Consider the following 14,724-nt stretch of genomic DNA (forward strand, 5'->3'; position numbering starts at 1 on the left):
GGAGAATAAAGAGAGACCACGTAGAGCAGGATAAACTGCTAGAAGAGGCACTCAGCAGGAGGCCATTACCAAGGAGAGTCTTCAGGGACCAATTCTCTTACCTCAACTTCAGCGATGATCAGTGCATCCAACGGCTGTAGTTCACTAAAGAGGTCGTGACTGAAATTTGTCAACTGCTGCAGGCCCAAAGCAGAGCAAGGACAGCATTGCCTGTGGCTGTCAAGGTAACCGTGACGCTTAATTTTTACAGCTCTGGCTCCTTTCAGGCTGCTGCTGGAGATATAAGCAACATCTCGCAGTTTGCGATACATGGGAGGCCACTGAGGCTGTATACACACTCCAAAACAGATTCATCTCATTCTCTCTTGCCAGAGACAAGCAGTGGGAATGAGCACAAGGGTTTGCTCGCATTGCAGGCTTCCCCATGGTGCAGGGTGCCATCGACTGCACGCATATTGTCATGAGTGCTCCACATCTGAACTTGACCATATGCAGGACATTGCCTGCTATCCTGGCAGCAGTCATGATTCCTTCATTCTGTGGCAGTCCAACATGCCACCTATATTTCAACCAAGGCAAGTCAAAGGCTGGCTACTGAAATGGCTCATGACTCCGGTCAGGAACCCACGCACACGTGCACAGCAGGCATACAACGAAAGCCATGCTGCCACACGGAGCACACCATAGGCATCCTCATGCAACGCTTCCGCTGCCTGGAGGAGCCCTGCAGTACTCAGCTGAGCGGGTGTCAAGGTTTATCGTTGTATGCTGCATGCTGCACAACCTCGCCATTATGAGGAAGCTGAGCAACAGGCAGAGGAAGAGGAGGAAGAGAGATGGAGGAGGGAGTGGAGGAAGAGGAGGAGGAAGTGAAGGAAGATGCAGGGAGGCAACAAGGTCAACAGACCCTGTCTGCCAGGGCTCTGCGTGATCAGATTATTAATGAGTGATACCAGTAACCTCAACGACACCTCCCCATTCACCAACAATCCCACACTCCTTACCTTTCCTCTCTCACATGACCATCAAATCGTCCCCTTATGAATACACATTGCTTCCCCCCTCAGCCCATCGCAGAAATGAAAACCAACACCAAATACAAATTCAAAACCACATTTATAAAATTACACATGAAATGATTGAAACAACATGATACTATTCACCCTTGTGCATTCCCTTAGTGCCTGTCGTTCATGTGCCTTTACCTTTCCTAGTGCTCCTACAAGGTAGTCCCCCAGTGGCTGGAGCATGGGTAGTGGCAGGCTGCTGACCTTCAATTGAGGAGCGAGCAGATGGCCTTGGAGGACGATCTCAAGCAGCTCTGGGCCGATAGGGCCAGGCTTCAGACTGCACCATCTCGGCCTGGGCTGCAGCAGTCTGGCCTGGCTGGCTGACAGGCAACAGCAATGGCACTGGCGGTGTGGCAGGGGTGGGAGCAGGAATGCTGTCATCCTGAGAGAGGACAGCAGGTTCATCTTCCATGGCGCCACTGCCACTCTCCTGGGGCGGCGCCTCAGCAATCCTGGTGATCTGCTGGAGAACATATTGCTGGACTGCTGTGACGCCCTGGAAGCCCCGTTCCACAGTGGTACCCAGAGCCACGATCGTAGCAGTCTGAGCTTCCAAGGCAGCAGTCAGCCCTTTGATGGAAGATGTTTGTGCTGCAATAGAAACTGTGACATCAGTCATCAGATGCTGCATCATGGTGGGTTCCTCAGGTGTGCTTATTGAGGTGACCACCCGTTCCATGTGGGAAAGAATGGGCTTCAAGACTGTGCAAAGCCCTGTGCCAAGTTGGAGCTGGACTCCTCCATGCCTCTTGTCATTGTGCGCAGGCTTTCTGGCAAGCTTTCCAGTGCACCAAGCATTTGGTTGTGCACACCCATCAGCCTTCTTCTGTAGCCTGGCCCATCAAAGTCATCTGACTCCTTGGCAGTGGAACTGCTCTGCAGCAGCACCTACGGTATTCATTCCCTCCGCCCCGGCTCCTGGGCACTCGTGCCCGGTGTCTCACCACATACAGATCCCTCCTCTATCCTAGTCTCTAAAGTACGCGCAGTGTCGGTATCTGAGCTGGTGGCTGCGATTGTAAGATCAAGTGACGGTGTGTCTTCGTCATCACTGTCATCTTCCTCTGCCTCCTCTGACTGTGCCGGTTCCAGTTCTTAGGCATCTGAAATGACAAAGGGAGACGGGTTGAGTTGTCGTGCGGGGATAGGAGAAAGTAAGATGTGCGTGCTCACACCATCTGCTGCACTTAAGTCAGAAAAGATTGTGGGATGAGGGAGACATAGGAAGCGAGAAGGAGGATTAGGTTTACAAAGACCCTCATCATTGATACCTCCAGCGCCGCCAGCGGCTACGGCCTCAGCGATGGCACTTCCAATGATGGACAGCACTGTCTCCTGGGAGCTAGGATGTGTAGGCGTTCCTGTCCTCCTCCAGTTCTTTCCTCTTGCCTACTGTTGTGCGTCACTTTCTCCTGAAAGAAAGAGGGAAGCATGTCAGTGAGTGTCCTGCAAGATGTTTGGGTGATGTGGCTGTCTTGGTTGCATAGCTGCCATTGTGTGTGAGTTGTGGGTGTGCAGCTTGCAAGAGTGGTAATGTGTGAGGGTAGGATGCAGCATCTGATTCGCAGGGTTGCATTGAAAGTTTCTGATTGAAAGAGTTTGTTGGTAGGTGGGTGATGGGGGCTGTAGTGCATTGAGCAGTGGATGAGGCTAGTGGTGCTGATGGTAGGACATGCCACCTGACAGTTGAACTCACGCACCTTGACCACTCATGTCAAATCATTGAACTTCTTCCTGCACTGCATCCATGTTCTTGGTGCTATGCTCCTGGCATTGACCTCCGCTACCAATGCTTCTAGTGCATCATCCATGAACCTTGGTGCACACTCTCTTGCAGGTCCAGCCATTCTACACAAAATTCCAGCACAGATTTATTTCCCACTGGACTTCTAGCACTTCCTGCACCCACAGTGCACCTCCCCTTTAAGAGGTGCAGGCTGCCTTTAAGTAGTACTAGCCACTCTCGATATTGGGACCCCCTGCTGATGCGTGCAGCCAATCAACAGCACAGATAGGTTGATTGCACGCAGCAATCATTTAAATCATCAGGCAGCATGAATGTTACATGCTGCCTGCATCACTACAACTGGGCACGGGTTAATCGCGTACCGCGATCCCAGTGTCTATTTTCGGGGGTTATCCAATACAACTTCCCCCTTGCCTACCTCTTTAGAACACACAACCTATACACTTCAAAGCACAATACTTACTTATTATAACACAACACCTACACTTATAAAACATAATACCTACCTTTTAAAACACACTACCTACTTACTTAAAATGCACTACCTACCTTTTTAAGACGTGGAGATGCCGGTGATGGACTGGGGTTGACAATTGTAAACAATTTTACAACACCAAGTTATAGTCCAACAAATTTATTTTAAATTCCACAAGCTTTCAGAGGCTTCCTCCTTCGTCAGGTGAACGGTGTGGAAATGAAATTTTCGAATCCTTTGCATTTTAAAATCACAGAACAATGCCTGGTGATTACTGCCCGTTGCCAAGGCAATCACAGTGAGCAGACAGAAAGGTGTCACCTAAAAAGGCCACCGAATATACAAACCCCCAAAAAAAAAGAGAGAGAGAGAGAGAAGGAAGACAGTCAATGACCCGTTATATTAAAAACAGATAACATTTGTTCGCTGGTGGGGTTACGTGTAGTGTGACATGAACCCAAGACCCCGGTTGAGGCCGTCCTCATGGGTGCGGAACTTGGCTATCAATTTCTGCTCAACGATTTTGCGTTGTCGTGTGTCTCGAAGGCCGCCTTGGAGTATGCTTACCCGAAGGTCGGTGGCTGAATGTCCTTGACTGCTGAAGTGTTCCCCGACAGGGAGAGAACCCTCCTGTTTGGCGATTGTTGCGCGGTGTCTGTTCATCCGTTGCCGCAGCGTCTGCATGGTCTCGCCAATGTACCACCTTTTTAAGCATACTGCCTGTCTTTTAAAACACAATACCTACCTTTTTAAAACACATTACCTACCTTTTAAAACATGATACCTACCCCTTTAAAACATAATACCTACTCTTTTAAAACACACTATCTGCCTTTTTAAAATACCATACCTAATTAAAACACAATACCCACTTTCTTAAAAAACACAAATTACTTTTTTAAGTAATTATTGCGGGGTTGGGTGGGGGACAGGTGGAATTCCTGACAGGAAACCCGGAAGTATGGGTTTCCCGGACATCCGTACGATTTTGACATAAGGACGTCTTTTATTTTTTTTTTGTCAGTTTCCTGCCTGACAGGCCGGCCTGATTGACAGGCTGGTCTCAGTCGGATGGGAGAAGAGGAAGAAAGCGGAGGTGAACAGGTAAGTGTTGGATGGGGGTAGGGCTCATCGGCGGCAGGAGGGTCGGGATTCATCGGCGGGGGGAGTCAGTCATTGGGGGCGGGGTCAGTCATCGGGAAGGTTCAGTCTCCGAGGCGGGGGGTGGGGGGGCGGTGAGTCATAGAATCATTGAAAGGTTGCAGCTCGGAAGGAGGCCATTCGGACCATCCAATCCATGCCTGCTCTCTCCAAGAGCAATCCAGCTAGTCCCACTGCCCTGTCCTTTCCCCGTAGTCCTGCAGATTTTTTCCCTTCAAGTACTTATCCAATTCCCTTTTGAAAGCCACGATTGAATCTGCCTCCACCACCCCCTCAGGCAGTGCATTCCAGATCATAACCACTCGCTGTGTAAAAAAGTTTTTCGTCATGTCACCTTTGGTCCTTTTGCCAATCACCTTAAATCTACGTCCTCCGGTTCTTGATCCTTCCGCCAATGGGAACAGTTTCTCTCCAACTACTCTGTCTAGACCCTTCATGATTTTGAATACCTCTATCAAATCTCCTCTCAACTTTCTCTACTCCAAGGATAAAAAACCCAGCTTCTCCAGTCTATCCATGTAACTGAAGTCCCTCATCCCTGGAATCATTCGAGTAAATCTCTTCTGCACCCTCTCTAAGGCCTTCGCATCTTTCCTAAAGTGCGGTGCCCAGAACTGGACACAATACTCCAGTTGTAACCAAACCAGTGTTTTATAAAGGTTCATCATAACCTCCTTGCTTTTGTACTCTATGCCTCTATTTATAAAGCTCAGGATCCCATATGCTTTTTTAACCGCTTTCTCACCCTGCCCTACCACTTTCAACGATTTGTGTATATATACCCCCAGATCTTTCTGTTCCTGTACCCCTTTTAGAATTGTGCCCTTTAGTTTATATTGCCTCTCTCATTCTTCCTACTGAAATATATCACCTCGCATTTTTCTGTGTTAAATCTCATCTGCTACGTGTCCGCCTGTTCCACCAGCCTGTCTATATACTCTTGAAGTCTATCAATATCTTCCGCACTGTTCACTACACTTCCAAGTTTTGTGTCATCTGCAAATTTTGAAATTGTACCCAATACACCCAAGTCCAAGTCATTAATATATATCAAGAAAAGCAGTGGTCCCAGTACCAACACTTGGGCAACACCACTGTACACCTCCCTCCAGTCCGAAAAACAACCATTCACCAATACTCTCTGTTTCCTGTTACTTAGCCAATTCTGTATCCATGCTGCTGCTGCCCCTTTTATTCCATGGGCTTCAATCTTGATGACAAGTCTATTATGCGGCACTTTATCAAACGCAGTCATCGGGTGGCTCAATCATAGGGGGATCGGGTCGGGGGTCGGAGATCATTGGGGGGTTGGAAATCGTGGGGATGGTCACTGCAGGTAGGCTTGTTGGGTCTGGGGGAAGCACTCCTGCTCTTCCGGGTCCACAAGCTGTGCTAGTAACCTTCTGTTTCGGGCCTTCTTGCCTCCTCCCACGTGGCGTGAAGTAGAAGGCCCCGGAATCTTGGCCCCCTGGAGTTAAAAACAAAAAAGCTGTTAAAATGGAGGCCCGCAGCCTCCTTGAAAGCTTTTAGTGACCCACCCGCCTCCTGAGAGCGGGTTGGTCACCTGCCCCTTGTCCCGCCTCCATGAAAATTGGTTGGGGGTGGATTTTAGATTTTTAAAAGTTTTACTGTCCCCCCACCCCGCCCCCAACCCACCCATTTTTCCCATTTAAAATCATGCCCAATATCTATTTATTTAAAACACAATACCTACCTTTTTAAAACACAATATCTACCTCTTTAAAACACATTACCTACCTCTTTAAAACATAATACTTACTTATTTAAATACACTACGTACCTTTTAACACACTATTTACCTTTTAAAACATAATACCTACTTATGTTTTAGTAGTATTGTATTAAATAACCACCATTTTAAAACACAACCCCTATTTATTTAAAACACAATCGGGGTTATATTGGATAACCCCTGGAAATGGGCGCTGAGATCGCGGTGCACGATTAACCTGCGCCTGTTCGTTGCAATGCAGTCAGCATGTAAAATTCGTGCTACCTGCGCTATTCATTGCCTGCACCCATCAGCAGGGGTCCCGACATATTTCCTGGTGTATATCAGTAAAAACTATGATGCGTTTCACAATAATACCAACTAGTCAATCAATAATCTGACCTGTCCCATCAGTTGCTGAACACTATATGCCATTATGAATGATGCACGTGCAGTCTGAATCAAGAGATATGTCCATGTCTCCACTTAATGAATGAATGTACCACTGCATTACATAATGGAAACAGTGCTTAAAATCAAATCTGCTAACTTACGCTTTATTTATGATCATTTGTGAGTATGATTGGGGAAGGAGGAAATAAGCAGTGCCCAAGATTTTTCCGAACATACCACTCCAAAATGCCTGGAATATACAAAGCTAGCGCTACTCAAAGGCAGCTTGCATCTCTTAAAGGGGAGATGCACTGTGGCTGATGGAATTAGTATCAGGAAGTGGATTGCTTTAGAAGAGGTTTTGTGAAGATGTCTCAACCTGTGATAAAGCATGCACCAAGGTTTTCTGATAATGTACTGGAGGCCTTGGTGCAAGAGGTGGGGAGAAGGAAGGAAGGGCCTCCAGACATATGCTCAGGAGGCAGTGGGAGGAAGTAGTGGCGGAGGTCAATGCTAGGAGCATAGCGCCAACGACATGGATGCAGTGCAGGAAAAAGTTCAGTGATTTGACATGAGTGGTCAAGGTGAGTGAGATCAAGTTTCAAGTGGCATATCCTACCAACTGCACCACTAGCCGCATCCACTGCTCCACGCACTGCACCCCTCATCACCCGCATACCAACAAACTCGTTCCATCATTACACAACCGTTCAAATCATGTGCTTCCTCTCACCCTTACACATTACCACTGTTGCAAGCTGCATACCCAAAGCTCACAGGTCACATACACTGGCAGCTATTAAATCATAACAGCCACGTTACCCAAACATATTGCTGGACACCCACTGACACACTTCCCTCTTTCTTGCAGGAGAAAGTGGCGCATAACAGGAGGCAGCAAGTGGCAGTGGCTCCATGGAACATGAATCTGCTGTCCTCTATCAGGATGACGGCATTCCTGTCTCACCCCTGCCACTCTGCCAGTGCCTTTCCTGTTGCCTGTCAGCTAGCCAGCCCACTCCCTGTAGAGTATTGAAACTTTATTCAAGTATAGGAAACCTCCAAAAACAGGAACAAATGCATCAGCAGCCAGAACAATTAATCCAGCAATGAACCTGTAACTCCTGCATGATCCCTTTAAATAGTGCTGGTGGGGGGGTCGTCCATGCCGTTTAACACCTGTTCAGCTGTGCGAGGTTAAGACAGTGCATTGGCTGGAGCGTGGAGTTCCAAAATAGCAGGGGTCCGTTCAAATCAGCGTTGCACCTGATTCACATCATAATCTCCCCACCCTAACCTTGACATCAAGGCAGCATTTGACCGAGTGTGGCACCAAGGAGCCCTCGTAAAATTGAAGTCAATGGGAGTCAGGAGGAAAACTCTCCAGTGGCTGGAGTCATACCTAGCACAAAGGAAGATGGTAGTGGTTGTTGGAGGCCAATCATCTCAGCCCCAAGACATTGCTGCAGGAGTTCCTCAGGGCAGTGTCCTAGGCCCCACCATCTTCAGCTGCTTCATCAATGATCTTCCCTCCATCATAAGGTCAGAAATGGGGATGGTCGCTGATGATTGCACAGTGTTCAGTTCCATTCTCAACTCCTCAGATAATGAAGCAGTCCGTGCCCCCATGCAGCAAGACCTGGACAATATCCTGGCTTGGGTTGATAAGTAGCAAGTAACATTCGCACCAGACAAGTGCCAGGCAATGACCACCTCCCTTTGACATTCAACAGCATTACCATCGCCGAATCCCCCACCATCAACATCCTGGGGATCACCATTGACCAGAAACTTAACTGGACCAGCAATATAAATACTGTGGCTACAAGAGCAGGTCAGAGGCTGGGTATTCTGTGGCGAGTGACTCACCCCCTGACTGCCCAAAGCCTTTTCACCATCTACAAGGCACAAGTCAGGAGTGTGATGGAATACTCTCCATTTGCCTGGATGAGTGCAGCTTCAACAACACTCAAGAAGCTTGACACCATCCAGGACAAAGCAGCCCACTTGATTGGCACCCCATCATTCTAAACATTCACTCCCTTCACCACCGGCGCTCCATGGCTGCAGTGTGTACCATCCACAGGATGCACTGCAGCAACTCGTCAAGGCTTCTTCGACAGCACCTCCCAAACCCGCGACCTCTACCACCTAGAAGAACAAGGGCAGCAGGTACATGGGAACAACACCACCTGCACGTTCCCCTCCAAGTAACACACCATCCCGACTTGGAGATATATCGCCGTTCCTTCATCGTCGCTGGGTCAAAATCCTGGAACTCCCTTCCTAACAGCACTGTGGGAGAACCTTCACCACACTGACTGCAGCGGTTCAAAAAGGCGGCTCACCACCACCTTCTCAAGGGCAATTAGGGATGGGCAATAAATGCCGGCCTCACCAGCGACGCCCACATCCCACGAACGAATAAAAAAAAACATGCTGCCAGTGTTCGTTAGGCACACGCACCTACTTTAACCAAGATGGCGTCCTGTGCACTTCATGCTGGAAGTGTACGCGCATATCTCGGTCGCCATTTTCAGGTCTTAGGAGTTCGCATAGCGCCTGCAAAACGGTCGCTATACAATCCAATTTTGCCCCAAATGCCTACCTTTTTAAAACACAATACCTACTTATTTAAAACACAGGACCTGCCTTTTTAAAACACAGTGCCTATTTACTTAAAATACACTACCTACCTTTTAAAACATACTACCTACACACCTACATTAAATCACGATACCTATGATCTTGATTAGATCACACTTGGAGTATTGTGAACAGTTCTGGTCTCCATTTTATAAAAAGGATATAGATGCACTGGAGAAGGTGCAAAAAAGATTTACTAGGATGATACCAGAACTGAGAGGTCATAACCATCAGGAAAGATTGAACAGGCTGGGGCTCTTTTCTCTAGAAAAGAGAAGACTGAGGGATGACCTGATAGAGGTCTCCAAGATTATGAAAGGGTTTGATAGGGTAGATGTAGAGAAGATGTTTCCATTTGCAGGGAAGTCCAGAACTAGGGGGCATAAATATAAGTTAGTCACTAGTAAATCTAATAGGGAATTCAGGTGAAATTTCTTCACCCAGTGAGTGGTTAATGTGGAACTTGTTACCACAAGGAGTAGTTGAAGCGACTAGCATAGGTGCATTTAAGGAGAAGCTAGATAAATACATGAGGGAGAAAGGAGTCGAAGGATATGTTGATGGGTTTAGATGAAGAAGGGTGGAGGAGGCTCATGTGGAGCATAAACACCAACATGGACCTGTTGGGCCGAATGGCCTGTTTCTGTGCTGTACATTCTGTGTAAGAACATAAGAAATAAAAGCAGGAATAGGCCATACGGCCTCTCGAGCCTGCTCCGCCATTCAATAAGATCATGGCTAACCTTCGACCTCAATTCCACTTTCCTGCCCTATCCCCCCATATCTCTTGATTCCCTTAGTGTCCAAATATCCATCGATTTCAGTCTTGAATATGCTCCACGAATATACTCAATGTAATTTTAATACATGAAACCTAATCTTTTAAAACGCAATACCTACTCTTTTAAAACACAATACCTACCCTTTTAAAACAAAATAACTACCTTTTTAAAATACAATACCTACTTTTTTAAGTCAAAATACCTACTTATTTAAAACACAATACCTAGCTTTTTAAAACACACTACTTACCTTTTTAAAACACAATACCTACTTATTTATAACACAGTACCTACCTTTTTAAGATGTGGAGATGCCAGTGATGGACTGGGGTGGACAAATGTCAGGAATCTTACAACACCAGATTATAGTCCAACAATTTTATTTTAAAATCACAAGCTTTCGGAGATTATCCCCTTCGTCAGGTGAATATCAAAAGACACTACTTATTTAAAACACCATACCTATGTTTTTAAAGCACACTATTTTAAAACACAGTACCTACATTTTTAACACACAATACCTACCTCTTTAATACACACTACCTACCTCTTTAAAACATGATACTTATCCCCTTCACCTGACGAAGGGGATAATCTCCGAAAGCTTGTGATTTTAAAATAAAATTGTTGGACTATAACCTGGTGTTGTAAGATTCCTTACATTTACCTTTTTAAGCACAGTACCTATCTTCATAAACATATTACCTACCATTTAAAACACAATACTTACCTTTTCACACAGACTGCCTGCCTTTTAAAACACTACTTACCTTTTAAAATACACTACCTACCTTTTAAAATACGCTACCTACTTTTTAAAAGACACTACTTACTACGCTACCTACTTTTTAAAAGACACTACTTACTACGCTACCTACTTTTTAAAAGACACTACTTACTTATTTAAAACACCATACCTATGTTTTTAAAGCACACTATTTTAAAACACAGTACCTACCTTTTTAACACACAATACCTACCTCTTTAATACACACTACCTACCTCTTTAAAACATGATACTTATTTAAACACACTACCTACCTTATTATAACAAACTACTTACCTTTTAAAACACACTACCTTCCGTTTTAAAACACAATACCTACTCTTTTAAAACACACTACCTACCTTTTTAAAATACAATACCTGTTTATTTAAAACATGATACCTAGCTTTTTAAAACACACTACCTACCCTTTAAAATACACTACCTATTTTTTAAAACACACTACCTTTTAAAAGACACTACCTACTTATTTAAAACACAATACCTACCTTTTAAAACACAATACCTACCTTTTAAAACACAATACCTACCTCTTTAATACACATTACCTACCTCTTTAAAACACGATACTTATTTAAACACATTTCCTACCTTACTATAACACACTGCTTACCTTTTAAAATACACTACCTACTTTTTAAAACACACAACCTACCTTTTTAAAAAAACAATACCTGTTTATTTAAAACACAATACCTACCTTTTTAAAACACACTATTTAGCTTTTTTCTTTTTTCCCATTGGCTCAATCCAATGATGGAAGAAAATGATTGAAAAAAGAGGCTTTGATTAGCTAATAAAATGATCCAAAGGCTACTCTCCTTGCCAGTCATGAGCTAGAACAGTGATGATTGATATAATTGCAGCAACTTTGTAACTTTTTGGTCTGCTGAGGGTTAACAGTGATGTATCCAGGAGTAGCTTTGGGTATTTGGCAGCATCTACATTCCATGGGTTAGCCACAAGAGTTTTGACTTCATAGGGTTTGTAATAAGGATGGCATGGTGACAAAATTCCTTGCACAGAGTGGCAGGATGTTGGTTTGCATTCATGATTTTCCATACAGCATGTTCCTGATCTCAAGGTTGCATCAAGGGAAAGCAGCAAGCGGGGATGAGGGGGTAGAAATTAGATCTCGTTGCACCTGTGTTACAGGCCCAATTTTGTGGCCCAACATCCTATGCCCCAAGGACGCCTAATAAAGTCCAACCTGCAGTTGGGTCAGGCCATTTTTCAGGCCTAACACCAAGTTTTAGGTCCCCTCACAGAAATTGGGCAGCGATGAGGGCGGCAAGCATCGGGCTCCACAGTTGTCGCGGTGGTTCCCCGTTACCTACTCCAATCGCCCCCCTCGAGATTTACCTTTGGGCCGCTGACAGTGAGGCAAGCGACCCGATATTCCACCAAGTAAATGTACAAGTTGCTTATCGAGGCACGACAGGAGGCGGAAGGTCCCGAAAAATTTTTTGATGATGCCCGAGGCCCAATTTCGGGCCGGCCTCCCAGTTGGAGTATGTGCTGCCTGCATAGCACCGATGCAGGGCCTGAAAACAGGCTCAGGCGAATTTCCACCCCTCGGTGTTTCTCCGTAAAAAGTGCCACCCCAGGCTTCCCATGCACATCTCAATGGACCTACTCATGCTCCCTGCCGGAGACGGGGACTGATATTTGGGGAAGAGGGGTGGGCGTGGGTAGTGAAGAACTTGGGAATCTAAAGAGGCAGAATGGAAAATTCATTGGAAAGTTTGGGAAATGACGATCACCATTTGCAACTCTGAGTTTAAAGGATAGAAATGGCTGTTGGCAGTGGTATCATTTGAACATGCTCCACACAGTTGTATCAAGTTCTTCTCTCCACCTTTTAAATGGAAGCCTAAATCTGTTAATGGCTCTGTTAAAATAACAGTGAGAGAGATTTCTTCTGAGCACATTAAGTGTTCATATGCTAACATCGCTGAGAGTAATTTCTACATAATTTCAGCACATGTAGGATTTCTGTGACACCTTGGGGTAAATTTTAATTGCAAGCCAGGAAGGGAGCGGAGGAACAGATCTTTGGGTTTGAAACTCGGAAGGCAAGTTAATGAAGCCAATCAATTGCAATTCCGGGTTTTGCGCCCGGCAGCCAGCCTGATTGACAGGCAGGAAGGCCTGCTACAGCAGGCCGCGGCCAGGGATCGGAGGGAGGAAGGGAGGGATCATGGGCCGGGGAGAAGATCGAGGGGAACCAAGAGGGAGTTGGAGGGCCTAGGAAGAGATTGTAGGGGCCGGGAAGAAGATCGGGGGGCTGAGGAAGAGATCGGAGGGCCGGGAAGAAGATCGGGGGGCCAGAAAGAGATCGGGGGGCCAGGAAGAAGATCGGGGGCCAGGAAGAAGATCGGGGGAGTCAGGAAGAAGATTGGAGGTTGATGGAGGTCGGATGAAGAGTCGGAGGTAGATGGGAGTCCACCATCGGGGTGGGGGCAGGCTCGGCGAGGGTCCTATCGGCCATATGAGCTTGCTGGGCCTGGATGAAGCACTCCTGTTCCTCCGGACCCACAAGCAGTGCAATAAAGGCACTCATCTCACCCAGCCTGCTTTCACCTGACATGAATGGGAAGGGATGGGAAACCCGAACAGGTAAGGTTAAGGTTGTTTTATTATTTCAACACACAAAATATTAAGTACCTCAATGAGTTACATTCCCTTTTAAGTATTGGCCTGCCGGATTTAAGTGCGGATGGAACTTCCTGGTGTCAATTCTCCATATGCAGATAAACCTGGATGAGTTAGACACAGAGTAGGCATGTTGGAGCCGGGATACGGTCCCGTTCTGAAAATGGAGGATTTTTACTCTCCACCCACCCCCAACCCACCCGTTCATGGGGCTTAAAATTTAACCCCTTGTTTAATTTGGTGTCACAGGTACCACTGACATTGTTTTAAGCAGAGTAATTCCTCGCAATTTGTTCCCAAATTGCACAAATGTGAAGTATAGCTCACATTCAAGAGTTGAGTGGTTTAGTGAAAAATAAACTTATGAATGACATACTTCCTGATCTCACTCAGTTATTTATTTTTCAATACATCACTGCTCCCTTTCACTTACCCTTTATATAAACTATACAGCAGGGAGGATGGGAGGTACAGGCACAGTGAACAAGGGATGCTGTGACACCAATTCGGATTTTTCAATAGACAACCATTTCAATCCATGTGAGGACATTTCCTTTTTCCAGTGATCTCATTGCAGTGTTGCATTTAGTTGACAGAAGGATTTCATACTGGGTGACCACATAGACTCCGTGTGTGTTTTAAAAGTCTAGAAAGGCGAGTCTTTGTCTGGTCTGGTCTAAGTTATAATGAGAATCAGTGCTTCTAACCACACAATCATTGACAGCTGTTTTTGTGTGGTTCATTACCTAGAACAGGAAAGTTGTACAAAACCTTACTTAAGAAGTAAGAAAGCTTACTTACTTAAGAGACAGAAAGACAATGGGAGCATCAAATGAAGCAGAAGAACTGTTAGAAATGATCGTGCTGTGTGATAAAGACGACAAATCCATAACCATGCTCACATTTTATAACATTGGTGTTTCATCTCTGGGACCTAGATATGAATCCAGCTCAGAATAATGTTATGAAAGACTATTCCCAATGTAAGCATCAACTTGGTTCAGTTGGTAGTACTGCTGCTTCTGAGTCCGTAGATTGTGGGTTCAAATCCGACTCCAGACTTAAGAATATAATATAGGCTGACTCTTCAGTGCAATACAAGGGGGTGCTGTGTTGTCAGAGATGCTAGGGGTAGAAATTGGACCTCATTCTGCCTAGGGATGCCTGAAAAATGTCCTACCCAAAATTGTGGCAGGCCATTTCTCTGGGATCTGGGGTTGCCACCTAAACAGGCATTAGGACCCTTACATATGCTAATGAGGGGCCTAGAGCCTGT

General features: G+C 45.7%; 1 protein-coding gene across 8 annotated transcripts in view; it reads left to right on the forward strand.

The window, feature by feature from the left end:
* The window catches only part of LOC137324650 (filamin-A-interacting protein 1-like), a 266,872-nt gene that overhangs the window by 113,188 nt on the left and 138,960 nt on the right, over nt 1–14,724 (forward strand). The window lies entirely within an intron of this gene.

The sequence above is a fragment of the Heptranchias perlo genome, chromosome 8, assembly GCF_035084215.1.
Source record: "Heptranchias perlo isolate sHepPer1 chromosome 8, sHepPer1.hap1, whole genome shotgun sequence".
Lineage (NCBI taxonomy): Eukaryota > Metazoa > Chordata > Chondrichthyes > Hexanchiformes > Hexanchidae > Heptranchias > Heptranchias perlo.